The sequence below is a fragment of the Hevea brasiliensis genome, chromosome 16 (genome assembly GCF_030052815.1).
Source record: "Hevea brasiliensis isolate MT/VB/25A 57/8 chromosome 16, ASM3005281v1, whole genome shotgun sequence".
Classification (NCBI taxonomy): Eukaryota; Viridiplantae; Streptophyta; class Magnoliopsida; order Malpighiales; family Euphorbiaceae; genus Hevea; species Hevea brasiliensis.
In genome coordinates, this window is record NC_079508.1 from 10,534,581 (window position 1) to 10,548,767 (window position 14,187).

Genomic DNA, 14,187 nt, shown 5'->3' on the forward strand with positions numbered 1-14,187 from the left:
TTGAGGATGTTAAAAATTGAAGAAAAATTTGAGAATTGGCTAAATGATGTTATTGACCTTATTTGAGTTGAGAAATGGTCAATTGTGACCATTTGTGGTGTGTATGAATTGTTGGAAACAAGTTTAAATTCGGATTGATGAGAGTCAACCTGCAAGCAGCTTGACCTAGGTCCTTTTCAAGGACCAAAACTGAAAATTTACCAGCCCAATTGGTGTGAGGCCAATTGGGAATGAAACTAGACACAAAATGACACATTTTTCATTGAGGAATCATGCCCAGAAAGTGATCATAACTTAGTGAACAATTAGGTTAAATCCGGATTTGGCACACTGACTTGTACAAAAATGACCAAATGAACAGTAGTTACATAAATGACCATAACTTAGTCTAGGAAGGCCCAAATGACCTGAATTTTTACCATTAGAAAGATGAGACATAGCCCTACAACTTTCATGAAACAAATCCAAATTTTGACCATAACCTATTTGAAAAGCCACCTGTAATTAACCACAAAAATTGCCAAAATACAGAATTTGCCCATAATTCTGGGTAACATCAAATTCAACTAGCCATGTTCAAATGGCTATAACTTAGGCTACAAAACTCTAAATGGAGTGATTCAAAACGGAAAATAAAGTTAAAACAATAAGGAACAACTTCTATGAAGAAAAAATAGCCAAATTATCACAGCAACATAACCAATGGAACAGTGCCAAACTGAACACCAAAACTAAAAATTTAAAATTTGTGCCTAAGGGACTTGAAGTTTGAGAAAACAACCAAAGCCAACAAATTAGGTAACCAAAATGTGGTATGTGGGTGAAATTAGAATTCCCATACCTATTAAGCATTAGAAAGTCAACAAATTGACTTGAATAGTATCATGAATAGTAACCCCAAAATACAAATTTTAAAGAACGTCTAGTTTAGCATATTAAAGCTTGGTATAAGTAGATTTGAATTCATTTTTGGACTTATGTTAAATTGTGATACTGAAACACTGTGAAACTGTGTGTTTCAGTTGAAAAGAATACCAGGAAGGAACCCGAGGCATCAAGTCAAGGCCAAGAGGCGACTCGCATAAGGTTTGTGCACAACATAGAATTTCTGTAAATTTTCTTCTGCAAATTGTTTTGAATGAATTGAGATATTAAATTGTGACTCAATTGTATTGAAATGGTTATTATACTTTTGACTTAAATTGTTGAAAGTTTACTTGTATGTATTTGAAATGGCAATAAATGTTTAGTAAATTGCTAAGATAGTTTTAAAACTACAGTGTCATGACCATATATTTGAATGCCTCACCAGCATGATTAGTGGGGGAAATTAGTTTTGAATTTTGATTCCTTCTCTGGCTGAAGTGTTGAGGTGTGTGCCAGTAGAAGAAGAAATTTGAATGGATATCCATATATATTGAGCTAGCTAGTCTTGTGATTTCTCATAAGCCTCCGGCTATTGAGATGAATATGTTTCGAATGGCATGATATAACTGTGTGTTTTTATGAAATTGATTTGAGAATTCTCAAATGAAATTGTTGGACTAAAAGTTTATAAATCATGTTTTGCATATGTCTTTCATTTTCAGTAATGTATTTGAATAAATGTGATTTAAATTTTTCATAAATATTATTTTAGTTTGTTGTGCACCACTGAGTCATAGTACTCAGCGATGGTTGTTATTGCTGTCGTAGATATAGAGACTAGAGGAGTAGTAGAGTTAGTTGCTGAGGATCTTGGAGCTACCTTCCTGAAGTTTTATCGGGTATAAATTTATACCCTGAATGTAATGTTTATATTTGTGTATATAACTGTATGTATATGTAAAAACTGATCATGAGTAGTTGTATAAAGTTGTAATAATATCATTTTAGATTTGCTAATGTAAAGTCGTTGATAAATGTAATTTGTTTTTACTTTAATGAAAAATGAATGGAAATATTGAGTTGTGAATGATTGATTTGAATTTTGGAGTTTGAGAAATGATGTTGAAGTTTGTTGTGGTAGTTATTGAGTTGATGAAATAAATTATTGGAAGTGCTTTTACAGGTTTTTGAAGAACTGTTTTCTTAAAATACAAATGGCACTCTACCGAAATTTTTCCAAAATTCGCAGAAAAATAAAATGGACAAAAATTTGAACTAGTTTTTAAACTTTATTTAAATGTAAGAAAATGCTCACCAATTCCAAAAAGTAAGAAAAAGGTTTTAAAATCCCTTGTAGGGTACTTAATGAGTTATCGGTAGGTTAAGTTCGGTAGTTCATTAGGTATTCTACGGGATCATGTTATGCCTTATAGAGGGGTAAGGTGTGACATGTTTTAGTGGTATCAGAGCAAATTTTTAAAGTATGTTTTAACTTGTGAATTTGTGTCTTTTCTTTGATAAGTACAACTACTCAATGTCCTTATTTGTTACATACAGTGCATTACATCATAAATATGAACTAACGGAGGGAATCTCCTTGTGTTATTTGTTCAGGAGATATCCTAACTCCAGACTTAAATGGAAGAAGGGGACCGCTTAGTTGAGCAATCGGTAGAGGATGAGGCCTAAGAGGAAGCCCCAACTCTCCAAAATATCAGTGGGTCAGTGGCACCAGCCCCACAAATGCCACAGTTTCCTACACAATTTGCACAATAGATGGCTGCAATGTATAGCTGGGGGTATGCCTACTCAAGCTCCACCCCAGACTTCTGTGGTGCAACCTCAAGCTCCAGTCAGACAATATGAAAAGCTGTTGAAATATGGGGAGACAAAATTCAAGGGTACAGTAGACCCTTTAGAGGCAGAGTAGTGGTTAGAGAGAATGGACAGAGTATTCAAGAAACTGCACTGCCCAGATGAACTAAAGTTTGAGTATTCGGTATGTTTGTTGCAAGGGGACGCATATGACTGGTGGAAGACCATTCCCCACAGCTTGGCATAACCGCCAGTATTAACCTGGGATGACTTCATTAGAGAGTTCAAACAGAAATATGTCCCAGATGCATATGTGGATCAGAAACTACAAGAATTTCTGAGTCTAAAACAAGGCAACAGATCAGTGGCAGAGTATGAAAGGGAGTTCTCCTGCTTAAGCCACTATGCTGGGAGTCTCTTATCTACTAGCAAAGAAAGGTGCAAGAGATTTGAGACGGGTTTGAAGCCCAGCCTACGGATGCAAGTAGAGGGATTCAGACATAGTAACTTCTCTAAGCTCATTTCTCAGGCACTTGAGTTAGAAAGGATCGAGTCAGAAGTGACACCAATGAAAGAGAAATCAGAGAAGACTGAAAAATCAGAGAAATAAAAAGGTGAAAAATCAATTGAACAAAGTCCCAATGGTACATCTGGAAAAAAGAAGAAATTTGGGGGACCAAGCAGAGGTAGAGGTGGAAAGGGCAGATTCTCTGGATAGAGACCCCCTAGATCTGGACAGCAGTCGCCTAGGGGTTCATATCCTCCCCACCCCTGTGAGACATGTGGCAAGATTCATGGGAGAGAATGCTATTGGGCAACAGAAGCTTGCTTTAACTGTGGAGGCAAGGGCGATCTTGCTAAGGACTGCACCAATGCTCTTAGAATTGGCCTAGCTCTTATTACTGCAGAAGGATCCATTCAGAGTCCTGCTACCAGAGGTTCCCAACCGATTAGCAGAGGAAGAGGTAGAGGTAGAGGCAATGCTTCTAGCAGTCAGGGTACTATTAGCCAGTCAGCAAAAGGGAGTGGTCTAGCCAGGGTTTACATTATGAGACAGCGGGAAGAGGTTTAGACTTCCGATGTTGTAGCCGGTACATTCTCTATCTCTTATCAAGATGTTTTTGTACTATTTAATCCGGGTTTAACCCATTCATATGTTAATGCTAGCATAGTTAGTTTCCTTACGGTTCCGTGTGCCAAAATGGATTTTGAAGTGCTAGTAACTAGTCCGTTAGGACATGCCGTTCAGAGATTATGATATCATCTTGGACATGGATTGGTTAGCCAAGCATCATGCCATGATTGACTATAGACTGAAGACAGTCACTTTTGGTCTCCCTCTGTATGGTGATGTGGTAATACATGTGGAGAGGCAGTTACTGCCATCAAACATCATTTCGGCTGCACTAGCCAGAAGAATGATCAGAAAGGGCTGTGAAGCATACTTGGCACATGTGATAGACATCCAAGTGGGGAGTCCAACATTGAGGGACATCCCTACAGTATGTGATTTTCCATATGTGTTGCCTAATGAATTTCTAGGATTACCTTCAGAAAGAGAGGTGCAGTTTGAGATTGATGTTATGCTTGGTATGGATCCAATCTCCATAACACCATATAGAATGACACCAGCAAAATTGAAAGAATTGAAAGTGCAATTGCAAGAGCTGCTTAACAAGGGCTTTATCTGCCTTAGTGTCTCACCTTGGGGAGTGCCAGTGCTGTTTGTTAAGAAGAAAGATGGCACTCTCCGGTTATGCATTGACTATTAGCAGTTGAATAAGGTGACAATAAAGAATTTTCCCCGCATTGATGACTTGTTTGATCAGTTGAGGGGTGCAGCTGTGTTCTCCAAAGTTGACCTGAGATCAGGTTATTACCAGCTGAAAGTATAAGAGTAGAGTATTCCTAAAACTGCCTTTAGAACCTGCTATGGCCATTATGAGTTCTTGGTTATGCCATTCGAGTTAACTAATGCTCCAGCTGCTTTTATGGATCTAATGAACACTACTTCAGACCATACCTCGACCAATTTGTTATGGTATTCATTAATGATATATTGGTCTATTCAAGGAGTGCAGAAGAGCATGATAGACATCTGCGGATTGTACTGTAGACTTTGAGGGAGAAATAGCTATACTCCAAATTGTCGAAGTGTGAATTTTGGCTAAAGGAAATATCCTTATTGGGGCACATAGTATCGATAGAGGGCATCATGGTAGATCCAAGTAAGATAGAAGCTATTCTTAATTGGAGGCCACCCAGAATAATCATGGAGATTCACAGTTTTCTAGGTTTAACTGGATACTACTGCTGATTTGTGAAAGAGTTCTCCATGTTGGCATCTCCATTGACCAAATTACTTTGAAAAGAGATGAAATTTCAGTGGACGGATAAATGCCAATAGAGTTTTGATGAGTAGAAGAGATGTTTGACTGAGGCTCCAGTCCTTACTTTACCTACCCTAGGTAAAGAGTATATTATTTACAACGATGCTTCTCGTAATGGGTTAGGCTGTGTATTGATGCAAGAAAGGAATGTCATTGCTTATGCATCATGCCAGCTAAAATCGGATGAGAGGAATTATCCGACACATGATTTGGATCTTGCAGCTATTGTGTTCGCTCTTAAGATCTGGAGACACTATTTGTATGGGGAGAAGTGCTATATCTACACAGATTATAAGAGTTTGAAGTATCTGGGCACTCAAATGGAGTTGAATTTGAGACAGAGGAGATGGTTAGAGTTTATAAAAGACTATGATTGTCAGATAGACTATCAGCCAGGGAAAGCTAATGTGGTGGCTAACGCCTTAAGTCACAAGTGTGACACCCCTTACCCGTCTACAGTGTAGCCGAGCAAGTTATGCCACTCAGTGTGTCGGAACACTAATTCATGTTTCAATTTCAATTAATCCCTTTTTATTCATTTATTTATAATTTTTGATAAATCTAAAATTTTCAGCAAATTTTATAGAAAATCCGGCAGAGTGCTGGCTATAAATTGGAAAACAATTCTTCTGAACCTGTTTAAAAACACTTCCAATATAATTATAATCTCAATCTCAGTCAACCACTAACATTTTTCAACAATTTCTCAAATCAATTCAGTATCTCAAAATTCACATTCATCTCATATCACACCCAATTCAATGAGAAATACTCATATTTATTTCTGAACACAGCTCATGGGTAATTACAGCAAAAATATGATTACATGAGTTTATAATATACATAACAAAAGTTTACAAATACAAAAGACTTAGGTAGCCCAATGTCCTACCAATGCACTGTAATTTGTGAGGTGACTTTGAACTCTGAGTGCAGATCTGAAAACTCACCCTGTATGAGGTCTGCTGGACTCCCCAGCTATGTCTCCAGTACCTGCGCGTAGCAAAAGCGACGCGCTAAGCAATTCTGCTTAGTGGTGACAATACAAAATAAAATAAAATAAAATAATAACATGTATGCAGAATGTATGTTTACATTTTTGGTAGACTTAATTTCAAATATTTATTGCAATATTATTCGATTAAAGTTTGGTAAGATTTATTAATATTGCTCGAGTAACCTATACTAGTTGACTGGACTGGATAAACAGGTAAACTGGTACTGGGTACTAAGTACCTCGGACCAACACACCATCGGTTACATAGTGTCTCCCAGTGTGCAACAGAACAGCTAATAAGCTGTAATAATTATCGGGAATTAAACCCGAGCATAACAACTCAATATCATAACCAAAGGATATTATGTCACAGAATGGCATGGAAAGCCATGAAATACAGAATGGCATGAAGCCATATGCAGTACTGCTAACAGAACACTATTGGCATGCCAACCTATCCAAACCAATCACATTAGGCCGACTAGGGCATTTAACACTTTTTATTTATGTAATTCTTTGAAATTGAATTTTTATGATTACTATTCATTTCATTGGTCAACCAAAATGTTGAATTTTGCATTGGCAATAGGTAAATTAGTTTAAATATCATCAGCATACCACATTTTGCAATTTAAACTTGTTGGTATTGGTTGGCAATACCATCTCTAAGCTTAATGTGAATTGGACAGAATTTTCAATTTTCAAGCTTTGGGTTTACTGTTCCATTAGTTACTGTTGCAGTGGGAATTTGGAAAAATGATAAACATGAAAGTTGTTTCTTACTTTGTCTAGTTGAATTTCCTTTTTTGAATCACTCCATTTGGAGTTTTGTAGCTCAAGTTATGGTCCAAAAACCACAACTGGACGGATTGAAATTTTTCTGGATTGACCATATCTACAGTGCAGTGAACAGTGACTTCAACTCACTTGTTGGATAGGTTCTGGTCATAATTTGGGTTAGGTTTCTTCATGAAAGTTGTTGGTCTATATCTAAGCTTGTTGTGAGTAAACTTTCAGTTCAATTGGACCATTCTACCCTGAGTTATGGCCAAATGACCAAACACTGCTCATTTGGTCATTCTGCAGAAACAGACTGCAGGTCACCCGGATTGGGGCAAGCTTTTGGTCCACTTGGTTTGGTCTTATGGGCATGGTTTCTTCACCAAAGTTGTGTCATTATGTGTCTAGTTTCATGTTCAATTGAACAAACACCAATTGAATCTCTACAATTCAAGTTATGGCCGCCCAAACCTGCTGGACTCATGTCCAATTCTGCAGGTCACCTAGGGCAGCCACACTAAACCTAAATCCCATCCCTCAACACACTTCATTTTTTGTTTAAACAGAACTAAATGGTCACTAATTGACCATTAATACCCATTTTCATCATCACATGGTCAAAGTCCCATTTCTCCACCCCAAACCCTAACTCAAACATTACCATTCATGCATTTTCATTGCATTTCTTCAATCCACTTACAAAATGCACATTAAGGGCAGCCATAATAACCTTTTAACTTCATTAAATCATCATAAACAAACCCTAACCATGGCTGCCAAAAATTTAGGGTTTACATACAATTGGTATTCAACAATTTTTCTTTGTAATTTACACTCATTTATACTTACTCAACATAAATTTGAAGAGAAACATAAGTTTAAGTTACTAACCTCTTTTAGCTCAAATCCAAGCCAACCAAAACTTCAATTTTTCTTCAAAATTTTGCTGCCCAAAGCTTCCTCAAGGTGTGGGGTGAATTTTTTGTGAAGACAACTAGGGCTTTTATGGTGTGGAAGCTAGGGAAAATCAAGCTTGAAAAAGCTTGTCCATGGAGGTTAGGGAAGGAATGGTTTACGGCAAGGAAGAAAGAAGAAATGAGAAATCTGGTTTTTCTCTCATTTTTCAGCCCATTTGTCTCTTTTAAATATAGTTATGCCATGTGGCAACATTGGGTTGGGTGAAGGCAAACTAATGACATCATGTGATGTCATAAATTCCCATTTAATTCATTTTTTTTCTTTTCTTTTCTACTCATTTTCAATTCAATTTTTAGTAATATTCATTCATATTTTATGTCATAATAATTATTTACTTAACTGGACAAGTCGGCCAAAATTACCTTTGAAGGCGAAATGACCAAAATGCCCTCCGTTTGGCTTAACGGGCCAAAATTGTTTGTACCGATTGAAAATTTTTTCTAAGTATTTTCTTGGCATTCTAATGCCATAAGAACCTCAATAACCCTTCTCTGGAGTCCCAGAAATTATTTTATAATTTTTCCCCTGGGTCTAGGGCTCCTAGTTGCGAGAACCGCAACTTCTCACTAGGTTACCCATCGCTAGGGCACCGGCTCATTTAACTTGGTTGTATTTTATTTCTAAAATTTTTCCTAAATTTTCTTATTAATATTTGAGTTAATTATAGTTCCTCACTTTAGTTTAAATATTTTTCCAGACATTCTAGTTGTCCGGACCGACACCGATCACCGAAACAATAGAATGTACGAAATTGCTGCAGGGAGGGTGTTACAGCAAGACTATGGCAAGTCTACGGGTATGTCCTTTGTCTATGGTACATGAGTTGAGAGTATTACATGCCAGCTTAGTGATTAATGATGAGAAGCAGATAGCAGTTGCATGGCATGTACAGCTAGTGTTTATTGATCAGATCAGAATGGCTTCTCAGAATGATCAGAAGTATTAGAAGCTATTGGAAGAAGTCCGTCAGGGTAAGAAACCAGAATTCTCAATGAGAGATGATGGCCTACTGCTACACCAGGGCAGAATGTGCATTCCTAATGATGTTGACTTGAGGCAGATCATTTTGAAGGAAGCACATGAGTCTCCTTTTGCTATGCACCCTGGTGGCACAAAAATGTATAAAGGGCTGAAAGATCAATTTGCTAGAGGTAGGCAGATCAATTTGCTTAGCACGTTAGTTTTTCCATTGCATAGGTACTGGAGATCAGTAGTCGCCACAGCAGCAGCTACTCCAGTAGTGTTCTAACTGCAGTTGACCAGATCTACATATAGTCCAGAGTTCACTTCATTAGTCTTTTGTGTTTTGGTAGGTCCTATGTATGGACTAGGATTTTGGTTCATTGTGTATAAACATGATATAATTACTAGTTTGTGATGTAAATAAAAATTATAATTATATATTTTGAATTGTAAATAAAGATGTGAATTTCTGTATATGAAATTCTTATGAATGACTTATCATATAAGAAATGAAGTATATGTTATATGATCAGATGAATGGATATGAAATTGTTTTTAACAAGTAATTAGTGGAACCCGTTAGGTGCTAATAAAACATAGGAGGCTCTGCTCGAGTTTCCACAAAAATAAATTGTGATTTTAAAATAAGTGTATGTTTATAAAAAAAAATTTTTTTCCACATGATTTTAAATGAAGTTTAAAATTAACAGTGAAAAAGACAGCATAAGATAGGGTGCTCTGGCATTGAATGTGGCACTCCTTGCTCGGCTACACTATAGACGGGTGAGGGTGCGCCACATTTAGTGGTATCAGAGATAAGGTTTAGGCGGTCCTAGACCTAGATAGATAGAAATAGATAGAGTGCATTACATGCATGGGCCTTTAATAAGAGTCAAGGTGATGCTAATGGAGATCTGTTTTTCGTTTCTTTTATAGGATCAATGGCATCCGATCCATCAGAGCACGGGTCTCTAAAATCGATAGAGGATGTAACACCCCTCACCGGTCTACAGTGTAGCCAAGCAAAGTATGTTACACAGAGTGCTGGAGCACCTGATCTTATCTGATTTCATTATAGTTCTTGATTTATTTATTCAAAAACTTTATTTAAGGTTTAGGCTATTTTTACTTTTATCAAAATCTAACTAATTTGGAAATTTCAAAAATTGTAACGATAATCCGACAAAGTGTCGGCTGTAATTTGGACTAACAGTTCTTCTAAACCTGCCAAAGACAATTCACAACATATTCAAATTCATAGCTCAATTTATCTCAATAATATCTCATCAGTTTCTCAAAATTTCTTAAACTCAATCTCATTCAGAATCATTATGATTAGATAATCAATTCAGACATCAGAATTCTTACATTTCATTAAATTATATAATTTTCCAATTAAGTACATAAATTTGTCAAGTACAGGATATACAAATGAAATTACAATATATTTAGAATGAACAAAATACATAACATGTATAATTATGAGCCCTATCTACATGCATTGCTAAGGAAGTGACAATCTTGAACTCTTCTGACAGTTCTGTAGATCTGGACTCCAAAAATCTCAGTCGACAGTCTACTGGTTTTACCTTCAGTACCTGCGCGAGGAAGCAATTCCATCGCGCTAAGCATTTCTGCTTAGTGGTGCAATAGTATAATAAGAAATAATATATACAAATAAAGAAAGAAATAACTCATAATTCGGATATCCAGGAATCAATTATTTTAACTGCATTGTTTTTTAAATCTTTAAGGTTCTGCAAATTATATCTTTGTTATGTTTCTATTGATAATCTCTTTTACTCATTTCATTCAATGCTTAATTTAATTGTACTGAAATTATCATATACTTAACTTAACTGCCTAAATTGAATAATGTTTTAATTGACTGCCCATGTAGCCTATACACTGACGAGACTGGATAAACGGATATCCTAGCACTGGGTACCTAGTACCTCGGGCCGTCACACCATCGGTCACAAAGTATCTCCTGGTGTGCAAACAGTATGGCTAAAAAGCCATATAATCAATCAGGCATTAAGCCGAGTATAATAACACAATATGTATATCCATAGGCTATTAAAATCATAGTATGGCATAATAAGCCATAAAACACAGTATGACGTAAAGTCATTTACAGAATAGCTGTCAAAATCCTATTGGCATGCCAACCTATCCAAACTAGTCAACTAGGCAAATTAGGGCATATTACAATGTTACATATTTAATTCTTTATTCATAGGGTTTATACATCTTTATGCCTTTCACTGGTCAATAAAATTATTGACCTTTTTATTCATCATGGATAGGTTGATTCCAGCATCAACATATCACAATTTACAATTCAATATGTTGTCAATATAATGCAATTTACCCTTTTCACAAGTTGGCATTCATTGCCAAATCACTTCAAGCATCATTTTATGTAATTACCAATTTGCAATTTTAGTGTGCTAGATTGGTCTAGCTTAAAGTCCTATTTCCCTTGGTTTTTAGCTTCTGGTCAAAGAAGCAAAATTGTAGCTCTATGTCTTATTGCACGGGGGGCAAAATTTCAAGTCATTCCGAGTTGTATATACCAAGTTATGGTCAATTTACTAAAACTGGACAGATTACACCTTTGGTGCAAAATTTGGTCAATTTCTCAATTTTTTGTGTGCTAGATTTGTCTAGCTTAAAGTCCTATTTCTCTTGGTACTATTCCCTTCAATTCATTCCATTAGTCAACCTATAATGTTGACCCTTGATGCACTCTACGTGAGTCAATTCTAATGTTACCAATATGTCACATTTTATAGCCCTTTAGTGTTGGTATATGTTACTAATTTCATTTCCAAGTGTATTGCATTTTATTGCAATTTATCGGATTTCGGTGTACTATTTTGACCTAGCTGGACAACCTAGTTCCCTCGGTTTTTAGGTTTTGGTCCAAACTACAAACTTGTAGGTCTATGTCTTATTGCACGTGGGGCAAAATTTCAGGCCATTCTGAGTTGTGTAGACCAAGATATGGTCAATTTACCAATGCTGGACAGATTGCACCTTTAGTGCAAAATTTGGTCAATTTTAGGTCACTTTTGGTTCGACAGTTTTTGTACCCGAACTTGTGCAAGCCATTTGACTTGGTTCTGGCCATTTCTGGGCTTTGGTGTCCTCATAAGAATTGTAGATATATGTCTAAACTAACCATGGTAAAAATTTCAGGTTAATTGGACCTGTTTTGAGTGAGTTATGGTCATCCCAAGGACTACTGTTCATATGGTCAAAAATCTGGGTTGCCAAGTTGCTATTCCGGATTGGGTCATTTTTAAGGTTAGTTTCTAGGCAGAATTTTGGCAACATTTCTGCATGAAAGTTGGCCTATTTGGTGTCTAGTTTCACCCTCCATTGGCCTCATACCAATTGGGTTCACAGTTTGGCACTTATGGCCTAATTTAGGTACTGCCTTCAATACACAACCTGCACAAAGCACATACACTTCCAATTTGATATTCCTTCTCCTCCTCATTACTTCAATATTCAATCAATAAAACTTCCATATATATATTGTACACAATTCCAGCAACAATTTTGGGCAGAATATTCAAGTGCTCAATGCACACAATTCACCATTAAGTTCAACATTCACTTCCACCAAAATTCAACATATCTCAATGTCAATATTACACATACACTTCAACATAATCATACTTCAATATCACTTACACTTGCTGCCCACAATTTAACATTAGCATATTTCATTAATAACTACATGTTCACACACAAATTCATGGATTAATAGGCTGCCAAACATGGCAGTTTCCCCAAAGCATTAAGGTTCCATTACACACCCTTAGTTCAAGCACTACATGCACATACTTAGATTTTAACTTACTACTTCCTCCATTTAAGTTATTCAACCTTAATTTACATTCATTAGAGGTAAGAAATACTCAACTTCAATAAACTTTCATGGCTGTCCAAAATTGAATATATCAATAACTCATCGAATCCTTCAAATTTCTTCACCATCCAACTCATCTCAACCTTAATACAAACTTTAATGAAGCAAGGGATGAAAAACTAGCACTAACCTTTTTTGAGCTTCACGAAAACTTCATCAAATCCTCTTCTTTTTGCTTCCAACATACTGCCCAAGGTGTGTGTGCAAGCTTTGATGAAGAAACTATGGTGAAATGAGGGCTTGAACATGCTTGCATGGTGATGGAGGGAGTTTGGCCATGGTGGACTTCCATGGAGGTAATTTCGGCTGGTTATTTCCCAAGCTTGAAGATGATAATTTCTGCCCAATTCCACTTTGATATATCCCATTTATTTAAGGTTAGTGGAGCACTAACCAATAAATTAATGTTTAATGATTTAAAAGTTTCCTAATTTGCACATTTAGCTCAATTCTTTCACTATTTACATATTGTATCCCATTTTAATTTTTCATGAAATTTCCTAAGTGCAATATCATTTATTTTTAATGGACATTTAGGTCAAAAGGCAACTCTAGGTGTCAAATAACCAAAATACCCCACTTCGGGTTATATTCCCAATTTTTCGGTAACACTGATTTTTGTCTGTTTTTCGATTTTTCGTTTTTCTTTATACTAATTTATTAATTTTTCTTTAATAATTATAGTGTCAATTATATTTCAATAGACCTTTACTTATGTCCTGGAATTAAATTCTGATACCCGCGATCCTGGGGTCGGCAATGGCCTTCCCAGTGCGGTCACCCATCGCTGCGGTGTCGGCTTGTTTAACTTAGCTTCATTTTCTCTCTTTCATTTGTCTATGATTTTTCTTGCATTTTCTTCTTATTTATTTCATCATTATATATCTGTTCATTATCATCGAAGTGTAGTTCCAGACATTTCGACTTTCCGGGGCAGACATTAGCCGTCGGAACAGTAGAATGTACAGACTACGAAAATGAGGATGTTATAGAGGAAGAGGTAGAGAGTCACAAGCTTGCACCTGCGTCTAGTTGGGGGCGCAGTAGCAGTAGAGCAGAACCATCGTTGGGTACCTTAGTAAGGACACAGCAGGCCTTCCTAGAGCAGATGACTCAATTGCTTCATCAGGTCACCAGAGCTATGCCACCTCCACAGTCATAGCCACCCCCACCACCTCCCCAGCCAATATATAAGACCCCAGTAGAGAGAGTTAGAAATGATGAGCAGTTTAGGAGGGACAGGCAGCGCAAGAGAGGGTATGGACCTGGCTAGTCCAGCACAGCTATTATAGAGAGCAATAGACCAAGGGGGTCTCAAGGTCAGATTCAGAGTAGAGGACAAAGGCAGAGGTCCTGGTTTGCCCCGAGAAGAGGAGGTCAGACGGGTGTATCAGTTGGCAGTTCTGCGGGTCCTATAGCACGGAGATCCACCCCAGTGCCAGTTTGTACACATT